Source organism: Siphateles boraxobius, unplaced genomic scaffold (genome assembly GCF_051911475.1).
Source record: "Siphateles boraxobius isolate OS27281-9 unplaced genomic scaffold, OSU_SipBor_1 111, whole genome shotgun sequence".
Lineage (NCBI taxonomy): Eukaryota > Metazoa > Chordata > Actinopteri > Cypriniformes > Leuciscidae > Siphateles > Siphateles boraxobius.
The window spans coordinates 2,453,718-2,472,648 of record NW_027508713.1 but is presented as its reverse complement, the minus strand read 5'-3'; the positions used below and the strand labels follow the sequence as shown (position 1 = coordinate 2,472,648).

General features: G+C 41.6%; 1 pseudogene across 1 annotated transcript in view; it reads left to right on the top strand.

Annotated features, from left to right (window-relative positions):
* Positions 1 to 18,931, top strand: part of LOC143705384 (uncharacterized) — a 50,571-nt pseudogene that overhangs the window by 19,977 nt on the left and 11,663 nt on the right. Inside the window, exons 3-9 of the transcript XR_013192311.1 lie at positions 11,804 to 11,977; positions 12,070 to 12,243; positions 12,334 to 12,507; positions 12,596 to 12,769; positions 12,860 to 13,033; positions 13,124 to 13,297; positions 13,386 to 13,550. The product of XR_013192311.1 is annotated as an uncharacterized LOC143705384 (transcript). The remainder of the gene's footprint in view (positions 1 to 11,803; positions 11,978 to 12,069; positions 12,244 to 12,333; positions 12,508 to 12,595; positions 12,770 to 12,859; positions 13,034 to 13,123; positions 13,298 to 13,385; positions 13,551 to 18,931) is intronic.

Below are 18,931 nucleotides of genomic sequence, written 5' to 3'. Positions count from 1 at the left end.
TAGGCGGGGCCTATAGTGGGCGGGGCCTATAGTGCAATGATGTAATACTATTTGTTGGTGTCTTGCTCTAGAGGCGGTCATATGCAAATTTATTTGCCCATGTGACGTCACAAAACCCACAATATCCTAATAAGCCATTTTTGGATCTTGGTTGAACACATTTTGTTTTTGCTTGTTTTTTTTCTGAGAACATTTTAAGCTGTGAAACATTGATGTTTCAATAGTACAAAGACCTCTTATATGTCAAAATAATTAGGAAAACTTGATGTCTCATGTCGTGACCCCTTAAAGATTATTCCTATTTGAGAGAAAGATTAACTTCTAAACTATGAGATCGATAATAAAGAACTACCTCTGAAAACACTGCAGTAAAGTAAAACGACATCTGAGCATATTTGTAGTCTGCTGTAGATTGACTGCAGTACAGATGTAGTTCAGTCTAATCACCTTCCCAAAATTAAACTGAGGTCACTGCAGTACAAATATAGTTCACTGTGGTTCATTTGCAGATCAGAGTTCATTGCAATGCAAGTTAAACTCAGCAAAAGGAACAGCATTTATTGTGCAAAAACTGTTTGTGGCAGGTTTTTATATTGCATTAAACTGTAGTTGTTGCCATGACAACTGTGTGTCTGTTTCCGTTACCGTTTTTCGCCCTCGCTGCTGCACAACCGAAGAAATCATATTTGGAGGCGAGGAATTGATCACTCATTTCACAACTTTTACAGTGTTTGTAGACAAACGCACGCCTCGAAGAGTGGAACACTTGTTTACTCAGTTTTAGGCTGTGGCCATATTAATCTGAATACATTTCAAAACATATTTTTCCTCTCCACACTGAGACGGTGGTTCAGCAAAAACAGCTTTTTGAAGATGCTCTTCCAAGTGGATAAACACATTTACATGTTTAAAAATATCTTGTAGGGTAATGTGCATATAATTCTTGATAACAGGGAAATCCCAGGAAATATGGTGAATGAATGAATGAGGCATTTTTATGGTACACTGTTAACTGTCGCTGTAGATTTAGCAGCACAGTACTGTAAAAACCTACAGTACAATACTGCATTTGTATATTACAGTAAAATACCGTAATTTGCATTTCATTCTGGGCAATTTTGTTTGAGGTTGAACATTTTACAGTACATTTTAGTGTTGCTGTAACCTAGCTGTAACCTGGCTGTAATATGCCAGGCAATAATACAGGGTTGCTGTAAACAGAGAGCGCGCGCGCCGCCTGACTGACGTCAGAGCACAACTGCGGCAGAACACTCACTGGATGGAGATCTTACTCTGCGGATATCTGGAAATTTGGTAAGTTAATTTTTACTTTTATAAAAAGGTTTTAGGATTTTACGCTATAGTGTACATGGCTTTTAATGTGAAATGACAGTGGAAGTTTAGCCATCGGCGGTTGCAAAAACAATCTGCTCTTTAACGTTAACCCCGCTACTTGTGCTGACATTTTCAAATCTAACTCCGTGAATAAACATTACCTTACGGTTTATTTCGACCAAAACAGACTTGATGATTGTTGTAACGGTGGAAAGACAAAGCGAGGGGGTCTTTTTGTGAGTTTCTGTCGAGTTTTAATTAAATGTGTTTTACGATGGTCTGCGAGATAACATTGCTGCATTTGACATAACGTTAGCCTACTGAGGACATACAAACAAGGTTTGAAGGATCTTATAATAACCAAAATATCTAACTGTTATCTCTGTAGGGATGCTTTCCATAACATCCGAGCCTGTCAGTGGTAAAAACAAGCACTTATAATAGACAACGTTATTTTGCTCAATCTGCGTTGCAGTCCGTTTCCCGGATGACGAACTTGATGATTTTATGATTTTACGAACATAATCGTTTAGACACAAAAACGCGTGAAAATAAGGCTTAAAAATACTGCACTTTCCTTTGCAACGCAAAATTAGTTATTTGGGCTTAGAGAGATTGGCTATTGGTACCAGTTTAACCTTTTACTTCTTTTTTAGTTAGGCAGGAGACACAGTTATAATGATTATTATAATAGGGCCTAATTAGAAATATGAATAAAGGTGTAAATTGTTGAAAAACTTCATCAGAGTTAATGATCTATTAGGCAACAAAGACAAGTAAAATGCATGCCAAAAAAAAGCAAGTTAGAATAAATATAGAGAGGTCAAGTGAAGCTTATTTTTTATTAACCTAACTTAGATGTATTGTAAGCAGATTTATGAGATATATGTCCTCAACAAGCAACACATAACAGTTAACTGAATAATATTTATTTTGATTTCTTACAGCTCTACAGTGTGGGGCAATTTTATTTGCAGCCTGGGAAGGATTTTTCTGTAAGTATTAGCCATGTTAATACAATGGTTTAAACTTAAAGTTTTAAAATCTAAAGGTTATTTATTTATTTTTTTAAATTAAATTGTTTTTGTTATTTCTACAGAATTTCCTTTTACAATTTCTCTCTTCCACTGTCTGTCTGCTCATCTTTGGTGCTGTGGCTAACAGGCTTTGTCATATGTGTTTGTGTCTGTCATGTCTTTTTCAGTTTTGGTCATCAGTCCAATTTTCGCCAGGTTCCAGTACCACCTCAAAGTCCCAGCCAACCCTTGCACTTTTAAGAATTTTCAAACTTTTAAGTCACATATGTATCGACACCATGGCAAGGCAAGACTAATTTATTTGTCTAAACCAATCCTGAAGTTCACCCAAAAATGCAATTTGTTATCACTTACTCACCCTCATGTTGTTCCAAACCTGTATGAGTTTCTTTCTTCTGCTGAACACAAAAGAAGATATTTTGAAGAATGTCGATAATCAAACAGTTGATGGTAGTCGTTGACTTCCATAGTATTTTTTTTCCTACTATGGAAGTCAATGGCTACTTTCAACTGTTTGATTACCTATTTTCTTTAAAATATCTTCTTTAAAGGATTAGTTCACCTCAAAATGAAAATTTCCTAATAATTTACTCACCCCAATGCCATCCAAGATATCCATGTCTTTCTTTCCTCAGTGGAAGAGAAATTTGATCGATGAAACAGGGTCGATGTCGCCGGCGGAAGTACCGCCCCACTCGACCATGCGAAGGAGGATAGTTCAAATTGTATTGGTCGCTTTGTAAACAGTGGGGCGGTACTTTCGCCGGCGCCCGTGACATCGAGCGTGACCTTTCAACATGATGACGTAGTTCCCGGCGCGTTGCAGATCAGCTCAATCCGAACAATTGTAGTTAAAAAGTATATATATATATTTTTGAAAATAACCTATCGTTTCGCTAGATAAGACTCTCTTCCTCAGCTACGATCGTGCACAGCCGTTTCAAGCACTTCAAAGACCTTTGAAACTGCATTGATTTGGACTTCAAAACGCTGGTTGTCATTGAAGTCCATTATTCGAAGAAAAATCCAGAAATGTTTTCCTCAAAAAACTTAATTTCTCTTCCACTGAGGAAAGAAAGACATGGATATCTTGGATGGCAGTGGGGTGAACAAATTATTAGGAAATTTTCAGTTTGAGGTGAACTAATCCTTTAAATATCCCTTTAAAAGCTGTTTATACCTGTAAACTGCTGGTGTACTGGACATGAAATGTTCTTAAATGGTTTTAATAGTGTAATTTATGAATAAAAAAACATTTTTGACAAGAACATTGTTTGGATTGTCTTTTGATTTGCAGTTAAGCTGCGTTCACACTACACGCGACTTTGTCGCTGCAGGTCGCCAGTGGCTGCGCTGCAGGGCGTTCCCACTACTGGTTGCCTAGTAATGTTTGTGAGTGACATTCCCGGATGTTACTCTATGTTAGACAACAAATAAGTTTTCTTGCCGCAACAAACACACATTTTGGAAGGAAAAGTCTAAATATAAATGGAATCAGTACATAAAATGCATAATATTAAAGATGAACGAGAAACAGTGAGTGTTCTTTGCCATCGCGGCTATTTAACTGCAGCAAACGGGCAAATACCGGTCTATCTGGGTTCCTGAAACCATCCAGGCACGGAGTCAGTACGGTGAATACCACTGTATGTACACGGAGATATATCATACATTATAGGACAGTTTCTGACTGCTAAAATGAGCTTCTCGTTCAACTTGCCTCGGTCAGACTCAGCACTGAAGAGTGCACACGCTCCACTGACTTCACTCCTATTGGTTGTCGCTCGCGAAAATCGCTCTTCATTTGCATAAAGTTAAAAATTTCTCAACTTTGTCGCGTCGCCAGACACGCCCCCTAGTCGCCAACGGTCGCTGTCGCCGGAAGTCGCCCGCTCACCATTGAAATGAATGGTATCGCGTCGCTTGGTCGCGTGTAGTGTGAACGGGGCTTTATTCTGAAGTTGCATTATAATATTATTACCTATAGATTTATATACTGTAATAACCTCATTATTTATAGTATCATTATTAGTAATTTGAAAATTATAATATTTTGCAATAATGTATCAATATAGATATTACAGTACAATACCGTATAATTAATTACAGCAGAAGTAGACAAAAATTACAAAATACTGTAAAAATACAGTACAGTACTGTTTTGTAGTTTACAGTACTGTTTGTGTATACTGTAAATTGAATTACAGTACAATTACTGTAAAGCAAAATACAGTAACTTGCTGGCAACCTTGCTGTACTGTAAAAATACAAGAAAATTGTTAACAGTGTAATAATTTGCATTTTGATCTGGCACCATATAATTGAGCTTTTATGTTTTTTTTATGCTGGTGCTGTAAAAGGATTTAAGCATTTTTAGATGATTTAGTGTAGAGGGACAGTTTTTGGAAACTGCTAGTGTGGACTATAGACTGTAAAAAACGATGGACGACGCCCCTTCACTCTCTTCCATTGGAGAAAAGTGAAGCCGCCAAAGTCCTAATATGGCTCTGACATCTTGGGCAGATTTGGGACCCGAGTCTGTGCAGTAGCAAGGTCCCGTCCTCACTCCCACAGAAACGCTTAGTACGAAGTTTACTGTGTGAAATAAACAGTTATGGACATGAAGAAATTAAAGTTGAAGCTCCATCTCCTCCCGAAAATCCCCCAAAAAGTCTGTTGGTGCCTCAGTGACTACTTCCTTTAGAGAAGCTGTCAATCACAGCTGTCAATCATGACATCACATTCATGTTATTATACTGTGTTTTTAAGTGTCTTGTTTTGCTCTTTTTGTGATATCTGGCAACCCGTCACCTGGAGCTTTAATCAAGAGAAGTTCAGAAGTGTCGAGTTCATCAAGTTCAGAAGTGACTAGAAGGAGCAGTATGAAAACCGAACAGCAGCCACTGTTAGTGTTGACTAAGTAGTTTAAATTATACACACCTTGTAACTGTGTCATTATTTTACCATAGCCCGGTGATGAACACTGACACACCGCGCTCCCTCTCAGTGCGTGTGCACGTGCGCGTCTTTTGCATGAGTAAAAAGCGATCGGTTCATTTGAGTGTCTAATTGTAATCACGTATCAAATCAAAGGAAGATTTTAGCAGCTGGTTCAGTGGCCAATTGTTTGGAGTTATAAATATAACTCGCTCTGCATATTTAGTAATTTTCCCTCAGAGCCCCCTGTCCGGCGTCCGGCGCAGCCTCAAGCCGAAGCGCATGTAACCCAGGTCTCGTCTTTTGACGCCAGTGACTCTCCGGTCCCTAAACCCTTCGGTCTGGTTCCAGAATTCTCAGTATATCTACGCAAGTATTGTCCTTCTACACTAACCTCCCAGTGTGTGTGTATATTCCAAGCAGCCTCTGTGTGCGGTGGTTCCCCGGGATTCTCCAAACCGCCTCTCTATGTTCTGCAGTGGAATTTGCGGATCTCTATCGGGATTCCAGTGGTCAGCTATTCCCAGTATCTACAAGACGGCATCAAGTTCAAGTCTTCTCCCTGTGTTCCCTGTGTGGATCTCGAAGCTCATTCCTGTATTCAGGAGTTGCATACAGTGTCTAAAATAAAACCTGTTAACGCCATTCTCTGTGTCTTCATCCTTGCAGTAGTGTGACAGAAGACCTGACCACACACCATGCAAGCTTCCTCTGCTTCTGAGATCCACGCTGCATCCACCGAAGCCCCTCGGGGCGCTGCCGCACCCCAGCTGCTGATGGATGCCTCTGCTAATGCAGCCGTCGCTCCGCAACAATCACTTCAAGAAGCACTCATTGAATTCCATCACGCTCTTCAGAACTACCGACCTGCCTCAGTAAGTCCCATGGCCAAACCAGCTTCATATGCAGGCAAGGAGGATTGCAATGGATTTCTTCTTCAATGCAAACTCTACTTGGAGGTAAACGCTGTTCAGTTTATTTCTGAAAGGGCCAAAATTGCTTTTATAATTTCTCTGCTCTCGGGTCGTGCATTAAATTGGGCTCAAGCTCTCTGGGAATCCAATGCACCCGCATTACAGACTTTAAATGGATTCTTTGAACATTTTCACACTGTATTCGCTCAAACTTCTAGTGCCCTCTCCGTTCATGATCAGCTGTTTCGCCTACGACAAGGCACCTCCTCTGTTTCAGATTACGCTTTGAAGTTTCGAACGATCGCGGCAAGCAGCGGATGGAACGAAATCGCTTTGTCGGGCTACAATTGGCCATCTATGATGACACCATTGGGATTGAAAAACTCATCCAACGCTCGATCCTCATAGCCCAACATCGCACGGCATGTTTGTTTAATTCCCCTGCACGTACTCACCTCTCCTCGTCCATAAGCCCTCCAGTACCTGTGACGATGGAAGTCGATATAGGACGTTTAACTGCATCTGAACGTAACTGACGTCGAACTAATAACCTATGTCTCTACTGTGGTGCTTCTGGACATTATCGGGTCGATAATTATCAGGGCTCCACCAAATATCGTCCTGGGACGCCCGTGGCTTAATCAACACTCGCCTGACATCTGCTGGACTTCTGGAGAAGTACGTCGTTGGAGTGACTCACTTACAGTGGATCACTGTAAAATGCATTGTCTACGTCCTGTCAAGAAACAATCCTCAGCCACCATATCCGCTGTCTCAGCAGTCCTGGGTTCAACCTCCGTCGAAAGTCCCGTCACCGAGTCTTCTCACAAGATCCCTCCGGAATACCGGGCATTCCAGGACGTGTTTAGTAAACAACTCGCCACCACTCTACCACCTCACCGGCCATGGGACTGTGCTATTGACCTGCTGCCTGGGGCCACACTACCGCATGGGAAGATTTACCCGTTGTCCATCCCGGAGCAGAAGGCCATGGAGGAGTATGTGGAGGAAGCCTTACGCCAAGGATACATTCGACCTTCTACGTCCCCTGCCGCCTCAAGCTTCTTCTTCGTCGGGAAAAAGGACGGAGGACTGCGCCCATGCATTGATTACCGCATCCTTAATGCTTCTACCATCAAGTACAGATATCCACTGCCCTTGGTACCTTCGGCTCTGGAACAGCTACGATGCGATGAGTGGAAGACTGCCTTTATCACTCCTGCTGGGCACTATGAATATCGGGTCATGCCGTTCGGGCTGTCGAATAGTCCAGCAGTCTTCCAGGGCTTCATGAACGAGATATTCCGAGATATGCTCCATCGGTTTGTGGTCATCTACATTGATGACATCCTAATCTACTCCTCCAACCTCGATGAACATGTACTACAGGTGAAGCAAGTCCTTAAACGCCTCCGTGAGTACCAACTGTACCTGAAGTTAGAAAAATGCGAGTTCCATCAAGAATCCATGCACTTCCTGGGGTACATGATTCAGCCAGACGGCATTTCTATGGATCTAAATAAGGTAGAAGCGGTGATCAACTGGCCTAAACCCCAGACCCTGAAGGAGCTGCAACGTTTTCTTGGCTTTGCCAATTTCTATCGCCGGTTCATCTGCGATTATAGTAAGATCTGCGCTCCAGTAACTTCCATGGTGAAGAAGGGTACCACACGGTTAACCTGGTCTGCTGAAGCTTCCGAGGCCTTTGAGGGTCTGAAGAAAGCCTTCTGTTCTGCTCCTACGCTGTGTCATCCCAATCCTGATCTCCCGTTTATAGTGGAAGTGGATGCGTCCACCAACGGAGTTGGAGCTGTTCTTTCACAGCGGCAGGGGACCCCTCCACAAATCAAATCAAATCAAATCAAATCAAATCCTTTTATTGTCACACAACCATATACACAAGTGCAACAGTGGGTGAAATTCTTAGGTGCAGTTCCGAGCAACATAGCAGTATGACACGATGTGACGAAAACAATTACAGCAAACATCAGATTTACATAGATTACACATCTAATGTGCGCACAATTACTCACAGTACCATATACACTAACAGAACAATAAATAATATACAATGTACAATATACAACAATTTACAATATACAACAATTTACAATATACAACAATATACAAAAATACAAAAAGAGGTAATTATACATAGAATAGATACACGTAAGGTGCAAATATATATATATATATATATATATATATATATATATATATATATTATGTGAATGCAGTAGGTTATGTTGTGCTGTGTTGACAGTTAGAATGTTTATGGTTATTGATCATGAGGGATCAAGAGTTTAGAAATCTAATTGCTTGTGGGAAGAAGCTGTCATGGAGTCGGCTGGTGTGTGTCCTGATGCTGCGGTACCGCCTGCCGATATCGGTACCGATATCTCCACGACTCCATCCATGCGCCTTCTTTTCACGCAAGATGTCCCCGGCGGAGCGGAATTATGATGTCGGTAATCGAGAACTCTTGGCTATTAAATTAGCTTTAGAGGAGTGGAGACACTGGTTGGAGGGAGCCAACCACCCATTTCAAGTAATTACAGACCACCGCAACCTTGAGTATCTCCGGGAGGCCAAAAGATTAAATCCTCGCCAGGCTCGGTGGGCTCTCTTTTTCACATGCTTTAATTTCACAGTTACCTACAGCCCGGGTTCCAAGAATCTCAAAGCAGACGCTCTATCACGCCTTTATCAATCCGAAACCCCCACAGAAATCAACGAAACCATACTCCCTCCAGCCATGTTTGTCAGTCCCATCCAGTGGAACATCGACGAACTCATTGCCGATGCCACCCTTGCCGAACCTGCTCCGCCGGGGGGTCCTGAGGGGAAGGTTTTCGTACCTACCAACTTCCGCCTTCACCTCATGGACTCTGTACACACCTCTCCGGGCTCTGGACACCCAGGCAGCCAACAAACCCTCTCACTTGTCCAACAGCGCTACTGGTGGCCCAGCATGGCCCAGGATATCTCCCGATACGTGCAGGGGTGCACCGCTTGTGCTATGGCCAAGGTACCTCAACGTCTCCCAGAAGGGAAGCTCATGCCTCTACCAATTCCGAACAGACCCTGGTCCCATCTCGCCGTGGATTTTGTTACCCATCTACCATCGTCCAACTCCAAGACCTGCATTCTAGTGGTCGTTGACAGATTTTCCAAGTCCTGTAAATTGATATCCCTCTCCGGACTTCCCACAGCCTTCAAGACCGCAGAGATGTTATTCACCGAGATTTTCCGCCACTTTGGAATCCCAGAGGACATAGTATCGGATCGGGGACCACAGTTCATATCAAGAGTCTGGAAATCGTTCTTCAAGCTTCTAGGAGTATCGGTCAGCCTGACGTCGGGGTACCACCCTCAATCCAATGGCCAAGCGGAGCGTAAGATCCAGGAGATCGGGAGATACCTGAGAACCTATTGCCATGACGCACAGGACCACATAAATAAAGTAACTCAAGGGAATTATGAAAGAAATGCTGGTATATCACAGTATACTCACTACAAAAAACTAGACTACACCACTGCAGATAGTAGGGCTGCACGATTAATTGAATTTTAATCACGATCACGATTTTGGCTTCCCACGATCAAATTCGCGTGATCGAGCGATATTTAAAAAGCGTCAATCCGTTCTCAGAACGCTCCGTATCAAAGGTTTTTTTGGTTTTTTTTTTGCAAAGCCAATCTAGCGCTCCCTAAACCACTGTCTGATCACGTGCCTCCATGAGCCACAGTGCACGAGAGAGACGTGTGTCTGCGCGCGAGTGACAGAGCACAAGAGACCGTGTGTCCAAGAGCGCACTCGACAGTGTGCGAGCGTGCGACAGCGCGCGAGAGATACCGATTGTGTCTGCGCGCGAGAGTGACCGAGTATCTGCTCGCGGGAGAGACCGAGTATCTGCGTGCGGGAGAGACCGAGTGTGAGCATTAGTAAATTGGTACTACATAGTAATATATAATTACTATATAAGAGGCATGGAAGTTCGATTAATGGACTCCAATAATCAGTACTACAAACGTCTTGTTTTGAACTATTGTTTAATACATAGAAATAATTCGAGCACATACATTTTCATATGGAAGATTAAATAAGATTCAATTCATTCAGGATGATTTCACAACCAATCACTGACACTGTACCACAACCAGGTTTTCAGATTCTTAAGCGTCAAACAACAATGACTCTGATTTTTATCCATTAATTGAACTTCCATAGTTCTGCCTTGAAATGTTCTCATTTGGTTACATTCTGTTATGGAATATTTGTTTTTTATTGATTGTATATTTTGAGTTTTATTCACACCCATTATGCAGGTACAATGCAAGTTTATATTTTGCTTCCTAAAATATATTTACACAATGTAAAAGAGTGCCCTGTTGAAGTTTTGCTACATTTTCTTTATTGTTTTATTTATTTTTATTTATTCTTTAAGGAGATGCACTGAATTTTGGTGAATAAGAGGACCTGTTTTATTTTGATGCACATACTTGTACATTAGCAGCAGGAATGTAGCACAATATGGATGTGAAAGCAGTTATAATTAGCCTATGTGACAATAAAATTTGTTTTGGTTAAAATCAACAAATAATCGTGATAATTAATCGTGATCTCAATATTGATAAAAAATAATCATGATTATCATTTTGACCATAATCGTGCAGCCCTAGCAGATAGCCATACATTATTTAAGGTTATTTGTATTCAGTACGATATTGATAAACTGTTGTTGTCAAGTAAGCTTCATGCTTTCCCCGTTGGGAACGTGCACTCCTCTAAACTGTAGCTACGGGTGCTGCACTGCTCTACTGATGTGCATTTTTTTCCAAAAAAATATCACGTTAACAACAACCCTTTAGAAAACGTAATTCCTTTGTGGATCCTTTGCTGAGCTATACTGGGACCAGCCATCGGGGGCGATCGAGACGCTTTGGCTTCACCTTTCAGCACTTGTGCGGCACGCTTGGTGTGGACTGAGAGCATTTTGAAATGTAAACGCTGTTTTCAAATTGTGGCTTTTTCTATTTGACTACTGTAGGAGCTCAAATAGGATTACTTTATGTATGTTATAATTCAGTATCTCGTATGTTATAATTCAGTATCTCAAATAATGTTACTGTGAGTTGAGCCCATCTAGGGGTTGAAGTTGTAGACTCAAGGCCTCTGGGGATAATGCACCTGTGACTTCACCTGGGGGTGTGGCGTGAGCCGAAAGTGACTTTGACCATGTGAAACAGATTCAATCTACATTATATCTTGGCAATCCTTTATTTGCTTGAAATTTAGATTTTTTTATATATGTATTTTTTGATTTTGTATATATTAACTTTTTTGTAATAAATACTACTTCAGTTTGAAATAACTATGCTATGGACAAAGGAACCCTATGGTCAGTGAGTGACTTCTCCATAACGACCACATATTTCACAATATTTGACTTTATTTGATCTTTGTATTGCCAATTATTTATTCATCTATTTTTCTGTTTTTTAATGTGCTACTGCTGCCCCTTTAAAGAAAAGCACCCTGAACACCCAACTTATTGTGCCGTATTTACTCTCTTCTAGTATTGTTGGCTGTAATCTCACTGGTCGGGATTGTGAAATTGTGTCATCAGCTCTACAATCCTCAAACTCTGTCCTGAGAGACCTGGATCTGAGTAACAATGAGCTGCAGGATTCAGGAGTGAAGATTATTTCTGATGGACTGAAAAGCCCAAACTGTAAGCTGCAGATACTGAGGTATTTAAGAACATATAAGAGATTATTTACAGTCTGCCGGTCATAATGTAGATGTGTGTTTTTGTAGATGTTCTGACTGTGTGTGTCTGTAGGTTGTCTGGCTGTATGGTGACAGAGGAAGGCTGTGGTTATGTGTCTTCAGCTCTGAGTTCAAACCCATCACACCTGAGAGAGCTGGATCTGAGTAACAATGACCTGCGGGATTCAGGAGTGAAGATTATTTCTGATGGACTGAAAAGCCCAAACTGTAAGCTGCAGATACTGAGGTATTTAAGAACATATGAGAGATTATTTACAGTCTGAAGGTCATAATGTAGATGTGTGTTTCTAGATGGTCTAACTGTGTGTGTCTGTAGGTTGTTTGGGTGTATGGTGACAGAGGAAGGCTGTGGTTATGTGTCTTCAGCTCTGAGTTCAAACCCATCACACCTGAGAGAGCTGGATCTGAGTAACAATGACCTGCAGGATTCAGGAGTGAAGATTATTTCTGATGGACTGAAAAGCCCAAACTGTAAACTGCAGATACTGAGGTATTTAAGAACATATGAGAGATTATTTACAGTCTGAAGGTCATAATGTAGATGTGTGTTTCTAGATGGTCTAACTGTGTGTCTGTAGGTTGTCTGGCTTTATGGTGACAGAGGAAGGCTGTGGTTATGTGTCTTCAGCTCTGAGTTCAAACCCATCACACCTGAGAGAGCTGGATCTGAGTAACAATGACCTGCAGGATTCAGGAGTGAAGATTATTTCTGATGGACTGAAAAGCCCAAACTGTAAACTGCAGATACTGAGGTATTTAAGAACATATGAGAGATTATTTACAGTCTGCCGGTCATAATGTCGATGTGTGTTTCTAGATGTTCTGACTGTGTGTGTCTGTAGGTTGTCTGGCTGTATGGTGACAGAGGAAGGCTGTGGTTATGTGTGTTCAGCTCTGAGTTCAAACCCATCACACCTGAGAGAGCTGGATCTGAGTAACAATAACCTGCAGGATTCAGGAGTGAAGATTATTTCTGATGGACTGAAAAGCCCAAACTGTAAACTGCAGATACTGAGGTATTTAAGAACATATGAGAGATTATTTACAGTCTGCCGGTCATAATGTAGATGTGTGTTTCTAGATGTTCTGACTGTGTGTGTCTGTAGGTTGTCTGGCTGTATGGTGACAGAGGAAGGCTGTGGTTATGTGTGTTCAGCTCTGAGTTCAAACCCATCACACCTGAGAGACCTGGATCTGAGTAACAATGACCTGCAGGATTCCGGAGTGAAGATTATTTCTGATGGACTGAAAAGCCCAAACTATAAGCTGCAGATACTGAGGTATTTAAGAACATATGAGAGATTATTTACAGTCTGAAGGTCATAATGTAGATGTGTGTTTCTAGATGGTCTAACTGTGTTTGTGTAGGTTGTCTGGCTGTATGGTGACAGAGGAAGGCTGTGGTTATGTGTCTTCAGCTCTGAGTTCAAACCCATCACACCTGAGAGAGCTGGATCTGAGCTACAATCACCCAGGAGTCAAGCTGCTCTCTGACAAACTGAAGGATCCAAACTGCTCACTCCAGATACTCAAGTATGTGGGACAATAAGAGGCCCGGTTTACACCTGGTATTAAGATCTGCCTCAGGTGATCTGACCACAAGTCGATTACTCTCATTTGGATGTAGAGCAATTCCAGCGTTATGGACGTGACATTTACAGTCAAAACTTGAAATATAAATTCTCATAGAATGTATTCATTACCAATATATTGAATAGGGCTGTCAGGCAGTTACATTTTTTTAATCGAATTAAATACATGATGTGGCGATTAATTAATCTAATTAATCCCAAATTAGTCGCACATCAAGTCATTGTGTAAAACCTCAAATAGACATTACAAAAAGTAACTTCAGAGAAAAATATTCTAGTATAATAGAGTATAATTATATTAGAGTATAATTGAAATTATACTCTAAATAAGAAACAAAAACTGCCAGTAGGTGGCGGTAAATGTCTTAATGATTAAGTCATTGAATTTGTCACATTTCCTGACCGTGATGCAGGCAGAAAGCAAGACGAAGAAGATCAACAAGGAAAACCTAAACCAAACTAAGAACAAACCTTAACGAGAACCGACAACAGAAGACTGAAACACAGGCAGACATATACTGGGAGAAAATAAAGAACTAATGAGGCAACAGCTGAAAATAATGACTAATCAAATTAGAAACCATGGTGACAAATAAACGAGCTAACTGAGGTAGGGTGATCATTCATTCTTTCGTTTCGTTCAAACGGCTGATTCATTCAGGAATGAACCATCTTTATGAATGGTCCATTGAATCATTGGTTCACCCAATTCGTCCAAAGCGCGGATTCAGAAATGAAACGCTGCTGTCACAGCGCTGTGTTGTAGGATACTCACGAACACGATGATGAAGGCAAACGTAATCTTTAATAAATCTACAGGCAGATAAATCCAAACAGAGAGAACGGCTTTCAACACGTGTAACAGACGAGACCCGACAGCAAGTGAATAGACACAGAGGAAAACCATAGATTGCCAGTCGGATATCACCTGAATGCATAGAGATAAACCCCAAACTGTAAACTATAGTAATCTTCTCTAAAGGACGAAGAATACAGGAATTCAGAGCGACATTCATCTCAATCAGAGTTCAACAACTGAGAATCAAAAGGCAAATAAAAAAAACAGAAAGGCAAGCTCTTCACAATCAAAAGAAGAAACTTCAAAGGTGTGAAGTTAAATGAAATTAAATTAAGGAAGAAAAATTAAAGGTGTGGAAATGAAAGAGAGTGAGCACCATAGTAGAAGCCTATCTCCTAAAGCCAGAATTAGGACATGCTGGCCCTGTCAAAATCAAAAATATATATTTTTCATAATTAAATTAAATGAATGTGTGTCTGAATGTGTTTAATTCAATTATTCATTGCTATACAATGCTAAATCAGAGGTTCTGGGTTCTAATTCCGCATTCGTATCGCTGTTTTCTTCATCAAAACCGAATATGTTCATCAGTGTAGTTTTGCATTTTGAGGACTTTTTAAGATGTAATTTGTGCTGGATTAGCTTGTCTGCTGGTATCTTAACAAACACACTTTTTGTTGCACTGAAAATATTTACTACAATGTTGTCCAATTGCTTACCAAGATCATGTACCTTTTTCGGTCCAAACACACACTGTGTGGAGAGCATTTAACCGTTTCATTATCTGAAATACGCTTGTACATTATTTGGCATTTAATCTATAACAACAAAAAAAGTCACTCAATTTAATTGGCCTATAGTGTGTACATACACACACACACACACTCACACACACACACACACACACACACACACACACACACACACACACAGCTTTGTTTTTGTGATTTGTGAGGACATTCCATAGGCGTAATGGTTTTTATACTGGACAAACTGTATATTCTATCCCCTTACACAGGAGACATTCTGCATTTTTACATTTTTAAGAAAACACTGCTTATTATGTTTTTAAAGCCATTTGAAATATGAGGACTCGTAAAATGTCCTCATAAATCACGTTCAAGTTGTAATACCAGTGTAATTGTGCCTGATGAAGACCTGATGGTCGAAACGTTGCCTTGCTAATAAATTCTTTGGAGCGGCTTTTTCAGTGTGCGGACTTCACACTTCTTTTTTTCAATACCAGTGTAATACCCATGTCATTATACACATTTGTGTCCTCACAAATCACAAAAACAAACACACACACACACACACACCAGGGATGGAAATTAACTTTTTTGTCCACCGGCCACTGTGGCTGGTGGATTTCAAAATCTACCAGCCACTCAATGTTTTTACCAGCCACTTTCTTGTTTTTAATCGACAATGTGTAACTGCACGTGAAAATTAATACTACAAGATCTACAATACATAAGCAGTTTATTTAATCTCAAGTCTCAATGAAATACTGACATTTTCTCTTTCTCTCTTATACACACACAAACTATGAACTTATATACATTTCATTAAATGAGTAGGGCAGATTAAACAAAAAACTGCACCTATGCTGAACCACACTCTATCCTGGAGGCTGCTCTCTCTGCGAGAGTATGCCTGTTCTGTAATATTTACATCATGCGTTCGCGGCTAACTCTCCTTTGGGACGGCAAACCGCCTCTCGCGCTCAAGCCTCGACGGAAGAAGCGCGCGGCTAGCTCTTTACGACACAAGACATGGTGTATTTTGTCTTTACGACAAAATACACCATGTGCTCGCGGCTAGCTCTCCCTTTGGACGGCAAACCGCTCCTACGTTTTCTTCCCTCGTCGAGCCTCGACGGAAGAAGCGCGCGGGTGTTGAAGGTGTGCCTCCTCTAAACAGTATTCTATTTTTATTTACCCGCCACGGTGGCCGGTAGGTGAAGCGAGTTTGCCCGCCACAACACAAAATCACCCGCATTTGGCTGGTGGCGGGTGCTAATTTCCATCCCTGGCACACACACACACACACACACACACACACACACACACACACACACACACACACACACACACACACACACACACACACACACACACGCTAGGTTGGGTTGTCATCAGGCATCCCTGAGAAATATTTAGATTTCTCTGATCTACATATGTGCATTTCGAGACGCTTGAAGGCCAGAAAAGGATGAGAAATATCTTTAAAGCCATCAGTGTGCAGTGGATTATTGGTCAATACTCGCTCTCTCCTCTTCTCCATCACTCTTTCTTTTACTCTCTCCTCATCTCCATCACTCTCTCTTCATCTCCATCACTCTTTCTTTTACTCTCTCCTCATCTCCATCACTTTTTCTTTTACTCTCTCCTCATCTCCATCACTCTTTCTTTTACTCTCTCATCTCCATCACTCTCTCCTCTTCTCCATCACTCTTTCTTTTACTCTCTCCTCATCTCCATCACTCTTTCTTTTACTCTCTCCTCATCTCCATCACTCTTTCTTTTACTCTCTCATCTCCATCACTCTCTCCTCTTCTCCATCACTCTTTCTTTTACTCTCTCCTCATCTCCATCGCTCTCTCCTCATCTCCATCACTCTCTCCTCATCTCCATCGCTCTCTCCTCATCTCCATCACTCTTTCTTTTACTCTCTCCTCATCTCCATCACTCTCTCCTCATCTCCATCGCTCTCTCCTCATCTCCATCACTCTTTCTTTTACTCTCTCCTCATCTCCATCACTCTTTCTTTTACTCTCTCCTCATCTCCATCACTCTCTCCTCATCTCCATCACTCTTTCTTTTACTCTCTCCTCATCTCCATCGCTCTCTCCTCATCTCCATCACTCTCTCCTCATCTCCATCACTCTCTCCTCATCTCCATCACTCTCTCCTCATCTCCATCACTCTCTCCTCATCTCCATCACTCTTTCTTTTACTCTCTCCTCATCTCCATCGCTCTCTCCTCATCTCCATCACTCTCTCCTCATCTCCATCGCTCTCTCCTCATCTCCATCACTCTTTCTTTTACTCTCTCCTCATCTCCATCACTCTCTCCTCATCTCCATCACTCTCTCCTCATCTCCATCACTCTCTCCTCATCTCCATCACTCTTTCTTTTACTCTCTCCTCATCTCCATCACTCTCTCCTCATCTCCATCACTCTTTCTTTTACTCTCTCTTCATCTCCATCACTCTCTCCTCATCTCCATCGCTCTCTCCTCATCTCCATCACTCTCTCCTCATCTCCATCACTCTCTCCTCATCTCCATCACTCTTTCTTTTACTCTCTCCTCATCTCCATCGCTCTCTCCTCATCTCCATCACTCTCTCCTCATCTCCATCACTCTCTCCTCATCTCCATCACTCTTTCTTTTACTCTCTCCTCATCTCCATCACTCTCTCCTCATCTCCATCACTCTTTCTTTTACTCTCTCTTCATCTCCATCACTCTCTCCTCATCTCCATCGCTCTCTCCTCATCTCCATCACTCTCTCTTCATCTCCATCGCTCTCTCCTCATCTCCATCACTCTCTCCTCATCTCCATCACTCTTTCTTTTACTCTCTCCTCATCTCCATCGCTCTCTCCTCATCTCCATCACTCTTTCTTTTACTCTATCCTCATCTCCATCACTCTCTCTTCATCTCCATCACTCTTTCTTTTACTCTCTCCTCATCTCCATCACTTTTTCTTTTACTCTCTCCTCATCTCCATCACTCTTTCTTTTACTCTCTCATCTCCATCACTCTCTCCTCATCTCCATCACTCTTTCTTTTACTCTCTCCTCATCTCCATCACTCTCTCCTCATCTCCATCGCTCTCTCTTCATCTCCATCACTCTCTCCTCAACTCCATCACTCTTTCTTTTACTCTCTCCTCATCTCCATCGCTCTCTCTTCATCTCCATCACTCTCTCTTCATCTCCATCACTCTCTCCTCAACTCCATCACTCTTTCTTTTACTCTCTCCTCATCTCCATCGCTCTCTCTTCATCTCCATCACTCTCTCCTCAACTCCATCACTCTTTCTTTTACTCTCTCCTCATCTCCATCACTCTCTCCTCATCTCCATCACTCTTTCTTTTACTCTCTCCTCATCTCCATCACTCTCTCCTCATCTCCATCACTCTTTCTTTTACTCTCTATTCATCTCCATCACTCTCTGTTCATCTCCATCACTCTTTCTTTTACTCTCTCCTCATCTCATCACTCTTTCTTTTACTCTCTCCTCATCTCCATCGCTCTCTCCTCATCTCCATCACTCTCTCCTCATCTCCATCACTCTCTCCTCATCTCCATCACTCTCTCCTCATCTCCATCACTCTTTCTTTTACTCTCTCCTCATCTCCATCACTCTCTCCTCATCTCCATCACTCTTTCTTTTACTCTCTCCTCATCTCCATCGCTCTCTCTTCATCTCCATCACTCTTTCTTCATCTCCATCACTCTTTCTTTTACTCTCTCCTCATCTCCATCGCTCTCTCCTCATCTCCATCACTCTT